Source organism: Aquarana catesbeiana, linkage group LG13 (assembly GCF_042186555.1).
Source record: "Aquarana catesbeiana isolate 2022-GZ linkage group LG13, ASM4218655v1, whole genome shotgun sequence".
Lineage (NCBI taxonomy): Eukaryota > Metazoa > Chordata > Amphibia > Anura > Ranidae > Aquarana > Aquarana catesbeiana.
In genome coordinates, this window is record NC_133336.1 from 1,930,567 (window position 1) to 1,943,331 (window position 12,765).

Consider the following 12,765-nt stretch of genomic DNA (forward strand, 5'->3'; position numbering starts at 1 on the left):
TTCCTTACATTGGTGATCAGTGGGAAGAATGTTCCTTACATTAGTGATCAGTGAGAAGAATGTTCCTTACATTGGTGATCAGTGGGAAGAATGTTCCTTACATTGGTGATCAGTGAGAAGAATGTTCCTTACATTGGTGATCAGTGGGAAGAATGCTCCTTACATTGGTGATCAGTGAGAAGAATGTTCCTTACATTGGTGATCAGTGGGAAGAATGTTCCTTACATTAGTGATCAGTGAGAAGAATGTTCCTTACATTGGTGATCAGTGGGAAGAATGTTCCTTACATTGGTGATCAGTGAGAAGAATGTTCCTTACATTGGTGATCAGTGGGAAGAATGCTCCTTACATTGGTGATCAGTGAGAAGAATGTTCCTTACATTGGTGATCAGTGAGAAGAATGTTCCTTACATTGGTGATCAGTGAGAAGAATGTCCCTTACATTGGTGGTCAGTGAGAAGAATGTTCCTTACATTGGTGGTCAGCGAGAAGAATGTTCCTTACATTGGTGATCAGTGAGAAGAATGTTCCTTACATTGGTGATCAGTGGGAAGAATGCTCCTTACATTGGTGATCAGTGAGAAGAATGTTCCTTACATTGGTGATCAGTGAGAAGAATGTTCCTTACATTGGTGATCAGTGAGAAGAATGTCCCTTACATTGGTGGTCAGTGAGAAGAATGTTCCTTACATTGGTGGTCAGCGAGAAGAATGTTCCTTACATTGGTGATCAGTGGGAAGAATGTTCCTTACATTGGTGATCAGTGAGAAGAATGCTCCTTACATTGGTGATCAGTGAGAAGAATGTTCCTTACATTGGTGGTCAGTGGGAAGAATGTTCCTTACATTGGTGGTCAGTGGGAAGAATGCTCCTTACATTGGTGATCAGTGAGAAGAATGATCCTTACATTGGTGGTCAGTGGGAAGAATGTTCCTTACATTGGTGATCAGTGAGAAGAATGCTCCTTACATTGGTGATCAGTGAGAAGAATGTCCCTTACATTGGTGATCAGTGAGAAGAATGCTCCTTACATTGGTGATCAGTGAGAAGAATGTCCCTTACATTGGTGATCAGTGGGAAGAATGCTCCTTAAATTGGTGATCAGTGAGAAGAATGTTCCTTACATTGGAGATCAGTGAGAAGAATGCTCCTTACATTGGTGATCAGTGAGAAGAATGTTCCTTACATTGGTGATCAGTGAGAAGAATGTTCCTTACATTGGAGATCCTTACATTGGTGATCAGTGGGAAGAATGCCCCTTACATTGGTGATCAGTGAGAAGAATGTTCCTTACATTGGTGATCAGTGAGAAGAATGTTCCTTACATTGGAGATCAGTGAGAAGAATGTTCCTTACATTGGAGATCCTTACATTGGTGATCAGTGGGAAGAATGCCCCTTACATTGGTGATCAGTGAGAAGAATGTTCCTTACATTGGTGATCAGTGAGAAGAATGCTCCTTCCATTGGTGATCAGTGAGAAGAATGTCCCTTACATTGGTGATCAGTGAGAAGAATGTTCCTTACATTGGTGGTCAGTGAGAAGAATGTTCCTTACATTGGTGATCAGTGAGAAGAATGCTCCTTCCATTGGTGATCAGTGAGAAGAATGTCCCTTACATTGGTGATCAGTGAGAAGAATGTTCCTTACATTGGTGATCAGTGAGAAGAATGTTCCTTACATTGGTGATCAGTGAGAAGAATGCTCCTTACATTGGTGATCAGTGGGAAGAATGTTCCTTACATTGGTGATCAGTGAGAAGAATGCTCCTTACATTGGTGATCAGTGGGAAGAATGTTCCTTACATTGGTGATCAGTGAGAAGAATGTTCCTTACATTGGAGATCCTTACATTGGTGATCAGTGGGAAGAATGCCCCTTACATTGGTGATCAGTGAGAAGAATGCTCCTTCCATTGGTGATCAGTGAGAAGAATGTCCCTTACATTGGTGATCAGTGAGAAGAATGTTCCTTACATTGGTGGTCAGTGAGAAGAATGTTCCTTACATTGGTGATCAGTGAGAAGAATGCCCCTTACATTGGTGATCAGTGAGAAGAATGTTCCTTACATTGGTGATCAGTGGGAAGAATGTTCCTTACATTGGTGATCAGTGAGAAGAATGTTCCTTACATTGGTGATCAGTGAGAAGAATGTTCCTTACATTGGTGGTCAGTGAGAAGAATGTTCCTTACATTGGTGATCAGTGAGAAGAATGTTCCTTACATTGGTGATCAGTGAGAAGAATGTTCCTTACATTGGTGATCAGTGAGAAGAATGTTCCTTACATTGGTGATCAGTGAGAAGAATGTTCCTTACATTGGTGATCAGTGAGAAGAATGTTCCTTACATTGGTGATCAGTGAGAAGAATGTTCCTTACATTGGTGATCAGTGAGAAGAATGTTCCTTACATTGGTGATCGGTGGGAAGAATGTTCCTTACATTGGTGATCAGTGAGAAGAATGTTCCTTACATTGGTGATCAGTGAGAAGAATGTTCCTTACATTGGTGATCAGTGAGAAGAATGTTCCTTACATTGGTGATCAGTGAGAAGAATGTTCCTTACATTGGTGATCAGTGGGAAGAATGTTCCTTACATTGGTGATCAGTGAGAAGAATGTCCCTTACATTGGTGATCAGTGAGAAGAATGTTCCTTACATTGGTGATCAGTGAGAAGAATGTTCCTTACATTGATGATCAGTGAGAAGAATGTTCCTTACATTGGTGATCAGTGGGAAGAATGTTCCTTACATTGGTGGTCAGTGGGAGAAGGACCCTTATATTGGTGGTCAGTGGGAATAGAACCCTGTTACTCTGGTCATCGATGCCGAAGGATCCTCTTACATTGGTGGTCAGTGGAAAAGGGACCCTCCCTAAATGTTAGCCAGTGGGAAAAGGACACTCTTTAATTGGTGATCAGTTGGAGAAGGATCTTCTTATATTGGTTGTCAGTGGAAAAAGGACCCTCCCCTAAATGGTAATCAGTAAGAGAAGGACCCTCTTATGTTGGTGGTCAGTGGGAGAAGGACCCTCTTACATTGGGGGTTACTGGGGGATGGACCTGCCTACACTGGTCCTCGCAGTGGGGGAAGAATCCTCTTTCATTGGTGGTCAGTGGAAAAAAGACCCTCTTACATTGGTGGTCAGTGGGAAAAAGACTCTCATACATTGGCCATCAGTGGAGAAGAACCCTCTTGCACTGGAGGTCAATAGGAGAAGGATCCTCTTACATTGGTAGTCAGTGGGAGAAGGATCCTCTTACATTGGTGGTCAGCGGGAGAAGGACCCTCTTATATTGGTGGTCTGTGGGAGACGGACCCTCTTAAATTGGTGGTCAGTGGGAGAAGGACCCTCTTATATTGGTGGTCAGTGTAGAAGGACCCTCTTATATTGGTGATCCGTGGGAGAAGGACCCTCCTAAATTGGTGGTTAGTGGGAGAAGGACCCTCTTACATTGATGGTCAGTGGGAGAAGGATCCTCTTATACTGGTGGTCAGTGGGAGAAGGATCCTCTTATATTGGTGGTCAGTGGGAGAAGGACCCCCTTACATTGGTGGTCAGTGGGAGAAGGATCCTCTTATACTGGTGGTCAGTGGGAGAAGGACCCTCTTATATAGGTGGTCTGTGGGAGAAGGACCCTCTTACATTGGTGGTCAGTGGGAGAAGGATCCTCTTATACTGGTGGTCAGTGGGAGAAGGACCCTCCTAAATTGGTGGTCAGTGGGAGAAGGACCCACTTACATTGGTGGTCAGTGGGAGAAGGACCCTCTTACATTGGTGGTCAGTGGGAGAAGGACCCCCTTACATTGGTGGTCAGTGGGAGAAGGATCCTCTTATACTGGTGGTCAGTGGGAGAAGGACCCTCTTATATTGGTGGTCTGTGGGAGAAGGACCCTCTTACATTGGTGGTCAGTGGGAGAAGGATCCTCTTATACTGGTGGTCAGTGGGAGAAGGACCCTCCTAAATTGGTGGTCAGTGGGAGAAGGACCCACTTACATTGGTGGTCAGTGGGAGAAGGACCCTCTTATATTGGTGGTCAGTGGGAGAAGGACCCTCTTACATTGGTGGTCAGTGGGAGAAGGACCCTCTTACATTGGTGGTCCATGGGAGAAGGACCCTCTTATATTGGTAGTCAGTGGGGGAAGGACCATCTTATATTGGTGGTCCGTGGGAGAAGGACCCTCCTAAATTGGTGGTCAGTGGGAGAAGGACCCTCTTACATTGGTGGTCAGTGGGAGAAGGATCCTCTTATACTGGTGGTCAGTGGGAGAAGGATCCTCTTATACTGGTGTTCAGTGGGAGAAGGACCCTCTTACATTGGTGGTCAGTGGGAGAAGGACCCTCTTACATTGGTGGTCAGTGGGAGAAGGACCCTCTTACATTGGTGGTCAGTGGGAGAAGGATCCTCTTATACTGGTGGTCAGTGGGAGAAGGACCCTCTTATATTGGTGGTCCGTGGGAGAAGGACCCTCCTAAATTGGTGGTCAGTGGGAGAAGGACCCTCTTACATTGCTGGTCAGTGGGAGAAGGACCCTCTTACATTGGTGGTCAGTGGGAGAAGGACCATCTTATATTGGTGGTCCGTGGGAGAAGGACCCTCCTAAATTGGTGGTCAGTGGGAGAAGGACCCTCTTACATTGGTGGTCTGTGGGAGAAGGACCCTCTTACATGGGTGGTTAGTGGGAGATGAACCTGCCTACATTGGTCCTCAGTGGAGGAAGGACCCTCTTTCATGAGTGGTCAGTGGGAAAAAGACCCTCATATTGGTGGTCAGTGGGAATAGAACCCTGTTACATTGGTCATCAGTGAAGAAGGACCCTCTTATATTGGTGTTCAGTGAGAAGAATTTACCTTACATTGGCGATCAGTGGGAGAAGGACCCTTATATTGGTTCTCAGTGGGAATAGAACCCTGTTACTCTGGTCATCGATGCAGAAGGATCCTCTTACATTTGTGGTCAGTGGAAAAAGGACCCTCCCTAAATGGTAGCCGGTAAGAGAAGTGGTTGGTGGTCAGTGGGAGAAGGACCCTCTTACATTGGGGGTTATTGGGAGATGGACCTGCCTACATTGGTCCTCACAGTGGGGGAAAAAACCTCTTTCATTGGTGGTCAGTGGAAAAAGGACCCTTCTACATTGGTGGTCAGTGGGAAAAGGACCCTCCTACATTGATCAGCAGTGGAGAAGGACCCACTTATATTGGTGGTCAGTGGGAGAAGGACCCACTTACATTGGTGGTCAGTGGGAGAAGGACCCACTTACATTGGTGGTCAGTGGGAGAAGGACCCTCTTACATTGGTGGTCAGTGGAAAAAGGACCCTCTTACATTGGTGGTCAGTGAAAAAGGATCCTCTTACATTGGAGGTTAATAGGAGAAGGACCCTCTTACATTGGTGGTCAGTGGGAGAAGGACCCTCTTACATTGGTGGTCAGTGGGAAAAGGACCCTCTTACATTGGTGGTCCATGGGAGAAGGACCCTCTTATATTGGTGGTCAGTGGGGGAAGGACCATCTTATATTGGTGGTCCGTGGGAGAAGGACCCTCCTAAATTGGTGGTCAGTGGGAGAAGGACCCTCTTACATTGGTGGTTTGTGGGAGAAGGACCCTCCTACATGGGTGGTTAGTGGGAGATGAACCTGCCTACATTGGTCCTTAGTGGAGGAAGGACCCTCTTTCATGAGTGGTCAGTGGGAAAAAGACCCTCATATTGGTGGTCAGTGGGAATAGAACCCTGTTTCATTGGTCATCAGTGAAGAAGGACCCTCTTATATTGGTGGTCAGTGGGAGAAGGACCCTCTTACATTGGTGGTCAGTGGGAAAAGGACCCTCTTACATTGGTGGTCAGTGGGAGAAGGACCCTCTTACATTGGTCATCAGTGGAGAAGGACCCTCTTACATTGGTGGTCAGTGGGAGAAGGACCCTCTTACATTGGTGGTCAGTGGGAGAAGGACCCTCTTACATTGGTGGTCAGTGGGAGAAGGACCCTCTTACATTGGTCATCAGTGGAGAAGGACCCTCTTACATTGGTGGTCAGTGGGAGAAGGACCCTCTTACATTGGTGGTCAGTGGGAGAAGGACCCTCTTACATTGGTCATCAGTGGAGAAGGACCCTCTTACATTGGTGGTCAGTGGGAGAAGGACCCTCTTACATTGGTGGTCAGTGGGAGAAGGACCCTCTTACATTGGTGGTCAGTGGAGAAGGACCCTCTTACATTGGTGGTCAGTGGGAGAAGGACCCTCTTACATTGGTGGTCAGTGGGAGAAGGACCCTCTTACATTGGTGGTCAGTGGGAGAAGGACCTTCTTACATTGGTGGTCAGTGGAGAAGGACCCTCTTACATTGGTGGTCAGTGGAGAAGGACCCTCTTACATTGGTGGTCAGTGGGAGAAGGACCCTCTTACATTGGTGGTCAGTGGGAGAAGGACCCTCTTACATTGGTGGTCAGTGGGAGAAGGACCCTCTTACATTGGTGGTCAGTGGGAGAAGGACCCTCTTACATTGGTGGTCAGTGGGAGAAGGACCCTCTTACATTGGTGGTCAGTGGGAGAAGGACCCTCTTACATTGGTGGTCAGTGGGAGAAGGACCCTCTTACATTGGTGGTCAGTGGGAGAAGGACCCTCTTACATTGGTGGTCAGTGGGAGAAGGACCTTCTTACATTGGTGGTCAGTGGAGAAGGACCCTCTTACATTGGTGGTCAGTGGAGAAGGACCCTCTTACATTGGTGGTCAGTGGGAGAAGGACCCTCTTACATTGGTGGTCAGTGGGAGAAGGACCCTCTTACATTGGTGGTCAGTGGGAGAAGGACCCTCTTACATTGGTGGTCAGTGGGAGAAGGACCTTCTTACATTGGTGGTCAGTGGAGAAGGACCCTCTTACATTGGTGGTCAGTGGGAGAAGGACCCTCCCCTAAGTGGTGGTCAGTGAGAGAAGACAGACTGAAATGGAATCTCTAATAAGTTGAAGTCACAGAAGGAGCGGTGCAGACGGTTTCTAGATATCTCTAAAGAGATTTTCCTTTAATAAACATCCTAATAAAAGTGAGAGGCCGTTATCTTTATTAATAATCAGAAGGAAGTCTCTATAAACATGGAGTGAATGATGTTCTTGAAGTCGGCGGCGCTGGCAGTGGTCTGGGACAACCGCCATCTTGTTCTCAGGAAATGGTTGTCGGGGATGAAGGGAGGTTAAGACGGCGAAGCTTTTTTTTTGGAAGGCTCAGATACGGTTCTGGGAATGTTTGGATTTTCCCGGACTGTCCAGACCTTGGATGGAAGATAAAGCCTGTCAGGGTCTCCAATAGCGGCTCTGCTTTCAGAGATTAGATTCCGAGGTTTGCTTTAGAAATCCTTCTGCTGGAGTCAAGGCGAATGTGATTATTTTCTCTGCAGAACAGGAAAGAGACGATCGGGTCCCTCCAGCTGCTGCAAAACATCATGTCTCAGCACGTGCGAGGGGAGAGCGCTGCTGTTGCCGGTAGGAACCGGTGGAATGCTGACTTTCATTTTTTTTACAAGGTTGATAAATCAGCCTGAACAGAGATGATTCTGATGATGGGGCATCTTTAGGGGCTTGTATTTACCCACACTGTCAACTGTCTTTCTGCAACTGTTACAGGGCCTTGAAAAAGTATTCATACCCCTTGAAATTCCCCACATGTTGTCATGTTACAACCAAAAACATAAATGTATTTTATTGGGATTTTATGTGATAGACCAACACAAAGTGGCTCATAATTGTGTCTATCACATAAAAACCCAACAAAATACATTTACGTTTTTGGTTGTAACATGACAAAATGTGGGGAATTTCAAGGGGTATGAATACTTTTTCATGGCACTGTAGTAGATGAAGCAAGGGGAGAGTATTGCATTGTGTTAGACATCAATTTACCCATTTACTATGACCGTCCAACACAGATCTGCAGAGGCAAAAGGATGCGCTTTAATGTAGCCTTAGCCTAACCCTTCAAACCAGCCTTTAGCAGTTATTCCTCCAAACACATAACCCCTAATCTTTTCTTTAACCTGACCCTAACCCTTAACTATAATCTAAACCCTAATGCCCCGTACACACGGTCGGATTTTCCGATGGACATTGTCCGATCGGAGCGTGTTGTCGGAAATTCCGTCCGTGTGTGGGCGCCATCGGACATTTTCCATCGGATTTTCCGACACACAAAGTTGGACAGTAGGAGATAAAATTTTCCGACAACAAAATCCGATCGCGTCAATTCCGACCGTGTGTGGCCTGTTCCGACGCACAAAGTGCCACGCATGCTCAGAAGAAATTCCGACACGGGACAGCTCGTTCTGGTAAACTTAGCGTTCGCAAAGGATACAGCACTTTCGTCACGCTGCAATGTTCAAAATAGTTTAATACAGCGCACTCTCTTCTTCTTTATAATGGGACAAGAATGAAGTCGTTTTGCTGCTCATATTCACACACACTTCTCACAAAGTTTTATTTGTGTTTTTTTAGTGGGATTCCCTCAATATATTGTTATTAGTTGTCACATCTGACAGTTTTATATTTTTTAATTTTTTTTTTTATTTTGGATTTTAAGCCTTTTTTTTTTCTTTAATGTTTGGATTTTTTCCAAGGCTGATCTTTGTTCAATGTTATTTTTATTTTTACTCCAGAATATTTTTGTGTGTGTTTTGTGTGTCAAGTTACCCCAACACCATTGATATCTTTTATTATTTAATCTCAAGGAGATTGTTTGTTGTTTATGTCCCTTGTTCATTTCACATTGTATATTTGAAATGTACCTGAATCCTCACAAACAAACTGTCATTTTTGAAGTAAAACACATAGGAGAGTATAATTCAAAACAAAAATCCTTTATTAAGGGATCAGAACCAAACAAAGAGGAAGGCAACACTGGATCAACAAGAGAAATTAGCGAAGCCTTGGACCCCCACGGCAGACATCAATTCTTCAACATCAAAATTGGTGGCCTGAGGAGTCCATATGTAAGGGAGGGCAGTCTGGTCCGGGATTCGCAGAGATCCGGATAGCAGCAGATGACATCGGTGTCCCCAGGCTGTGGTACCACAAGAGGCTGCATCTTTTGGCCGACCAGACTGGATCCAGGGCAATCACTGTCTAGTCTTCCTTCCACGCTTCCTTCCGGGCTGTGGCTGTGCAGTTGGAGATGTGGCAGGAGGAGGAGTAGGACCTGGAGGAGGAGGAGGACTGGGGGGACCTGGAGGAGGACTGGGAGGACCTGGAGGAGAGGGAGGAGGAGGAGGAGGACCTGCAGGAGGAGGAGGAGGACCATCCCAAAGATGTGTGTGAGGTGTAATTTGGCCCCTCATACCTTTCTCCAGAGCCTCCGATATGAGGGCCTCACACATGGCTTTTTGGCCCTCCTCCATCCTCTGCATTTTATAGGCTATGAAAGCAGCAATGTTCTCCTCCATGGTGTGGGGTGCTCCCAGAACCTCTGTAGCCCTCCAAAAGAATCTGATAGCCGCCTCCTCTAGGGCACTCGTCCTACTGCCACTTTCTGTTTTCAGGGGGGGTGGAGGGACCTTGATATCAGCCAGCCGGCTCGGCCCGGCCACCTCCTGGCTGAGACTTCCCTGTGTATGAAAAAGGGACATGGTTTTAGTTTTTGCTTCATCAATCACAATCATAAATTAGTACTCCCAACTAACATCTAGTTAACATCATTGATTGGACAAGCAGAAATATTTAGAAGAATGCTATACCTGGCTCAATCTGGGCTCCTCCACATGTGGCCTGGAAGGCCCAGGTTGGGCGTCAGAAGCCTCAGCCAGGGGGGAAGGAAGCGTGGAAGGAAGACTGGAGAGGGATGGCCTGGGTTCAGTCTGGCCTGCCAGAAAGTGCAGCCTATCGTAGTACAACATCCTGGGGACATAGATGTCATCTGCTGCTCCGGATCTCTGTGAATCCAGGACTTTCTTGCGCTCCCTCAGATATGTGCTCCTCAGGCCACCAATGAAAATCTTTAAATAAGTGATGTCTGCCGTGGAGATCACCTGCTTCACAATTTCACACAATTGCTCCAGTGCTGCCTTCCTCTTTGCTTGGTTCTTGAAATGGGGGTGGGTAATCTCCCACAGACAGGGCAGCTCCCTTAGCATATCTATGAATACTGACATGAAGTCAGTATCTCTCATTAAGATATCCATGTTCACTGCAAGACACAACACAAGACAAAACCTAATGTCAGACAAAACTCTCCTAATCTGGTTACAATATAGGCCTCAATCTAGAAGCAGTATAGGCACAAGTTTGTCTCTTACCTTCGTTCTTACGATCGGCGCGTCCAATGCTCCTTCCTACAGATTGTACGTAATACGCACACGTGTTACGCTTTATACACACTGCGCATGCGTGTAACTCCGCCCGCCCCTGACGTTCTTTCTAGTGTATTCCCCGCCCCTTTTCATTTGGCGCAGTGGGTGAAGAGCACATGGCGGAGTTACAACAGGTGCGTGCTAATTCTAGCAACGAGGAGGAGGAGGAGGAAAGCCCGGATCCAGGCATGTCCCGATCCAGAAGGAGACGTTTTAAGGCCACAAATATGTCGTTTGGGGAGATGTTGGAGATGGTCGACATCATGAAGAAGTCCGACTATGACGGAAAATATGGGCCTTACCCCCAACCCCAACATCCGAAAGGCCAAAATCATGGTGAAAGTGGTCAGGAGTCTTGAGCGGAATTTTGGGGTACGAAGATCTAAAGATCAGCTCAGGAAGCGGTGGTCGGACCTGAAGTTGAGAGAGCCAGAGCAGTACCGAAAGATCCGGAGAGTGCTGCAAAAAAGTAAGTAGTTGTGCTGTGTTCCTATTCTTTCTGTCTTTATTCCGTTCGTTCTGCTCCATATGCTTTTATTAATTGTAACGTTTAAAAAGGTCAACTTTAATGTTCATGGGCACATTATTCCTTCGTATCAAACATTTTTCTTTCAGCCTCTAGAACACCATTGTTTAGGCCATATGCATTTTCACACATTTTTGGGGGCCTACTTGGATGCCAAATATTTGTTTGTGTAGATGGGTTTGTTACTAGAATGAAACGCAAACTAGATTGTGTGTAAGGAGAGGACACTGAGCAGCTGTTTTCACATCTGGACACTGGAGCACTAGTGTGGGACACAAGAACACCATTTTTATTAGGGGGGCCACACAGGTGCTCCAGTGTATACTATAGGGGGGTCTCCATCTGTGAAGCTTGTACCAAACAGGTAAAGTATTGCAGCTTGACAAAGGGCAATAAAAAATATACATCTTGGAACTCGGCTAAAATAGACAATTGTACCCCACTTCCGAGCAATGTTTCCTATTTCTAGTTCTGCCATCAAATATCTGTGTGCTAATTATACCATTTTTGTTTTACATAGGGGAGAAAAGACTCGGACACCCCTCATCTGAGGAGAACACAGACCCCCCACCTCTGGAAGAAGGGGAAATCCCAACCCAAGAAGCTGAGCAGGAGGAAGAAGAAGATGTGGTGGAGATTGGCACCACAACAGGTGAGTGTCTGCGACCACAGACTCAGGTAAAAGAGATGGATGGTGGCAGATTTTTGAGACCTTTTTTTTTGTTCTTTATCTCTTTTTAGGTGATCGTGATCCAGAACGCTTTACATCTGAAAGTGCCCAGATACTGATCGAGGAGATCATGGGGTGTAATCTCCAATTGCAAAACATCCAGCAACAAATCAGTGATGTTATTAAAAAAAATAATAACATCATTGATGTTTTGGGGCGAATTTAAACCCCACAAAATCACCTGTTTTATCGTGGTCCAATCTTACCAAAATTTTTTCAATGTTTAGAAAAGCCAAATTTGGAGGATGCACACAGTGTGCCAACATGTGCTATCTGCCATCACGGGAGATCAATGGACGCGTTTTGGGGGTGCAACCCCTTCCTCAATTATAAAGTCGCGTTGAGGAAGGGCTTGCTCCCCCAAAACACGTCCCTTGATCCCCCTGATGGCAGATAGCACATGTTGACATTCGTAAATTGGTGTGCATCTTCCAAATTTGGCTTTTCCAGGGGTGATTTCCCCCCATCTGAACGCTATATCAAACCCAGTTCCTAAATACTGATGTCTGATATAGCCTTCAGGTTTTACCTAATGTGAACTTTGTAAGTTCAAGTTTTTTGGCTTTCTTGTTGGTTTTACACAGGCCTGTTTTATCTGAAATGGATATTTCGATTTTTGATAATGCTACTGCAAACATTGTTATACAACAAACATGTTGGTTTGTTTTAAAAACCTTTGGTAAATGCACATGTGATTGTGCAGGTATAAGAAAGTGCCTTACTCAAGAATGTGTAGATTATTGTCTCAACACTACAACACTTTTGGGGTGATGTAATTGCTGTTTTTTGCAAAAATGGGGGTTATTTCCTAAGGGCAAATACACTTTGCACTACAAGTGCAGGTTCAGTGCAGTTGCAAGTGCACTTGTAGTGAAATGTGTTTTTGCATTTAGGAAGTACCAGCCAACAGTGTTTTTTATAAGGTTACCCAATCACGACATTTTCTGCACTCAACACATTTCTGTCAGGGTCAGCTAAAACAAACACAAGCAGTAAATGTCCACAAAGAATTTCTTTTGGTTGTTTTTTATTTGAAAAAGGTGTCACAGATTGTCTGGCATATTGATAGCCCCCCTACCCGCAAAGAACTCCAGGTAGCGTAACCGGACATCACAGGCATTCAGGGAGGGCAAGCCAGGACGGCCACTTTCAAGCGCCGTCAGTGTTGATGGATTAGGGA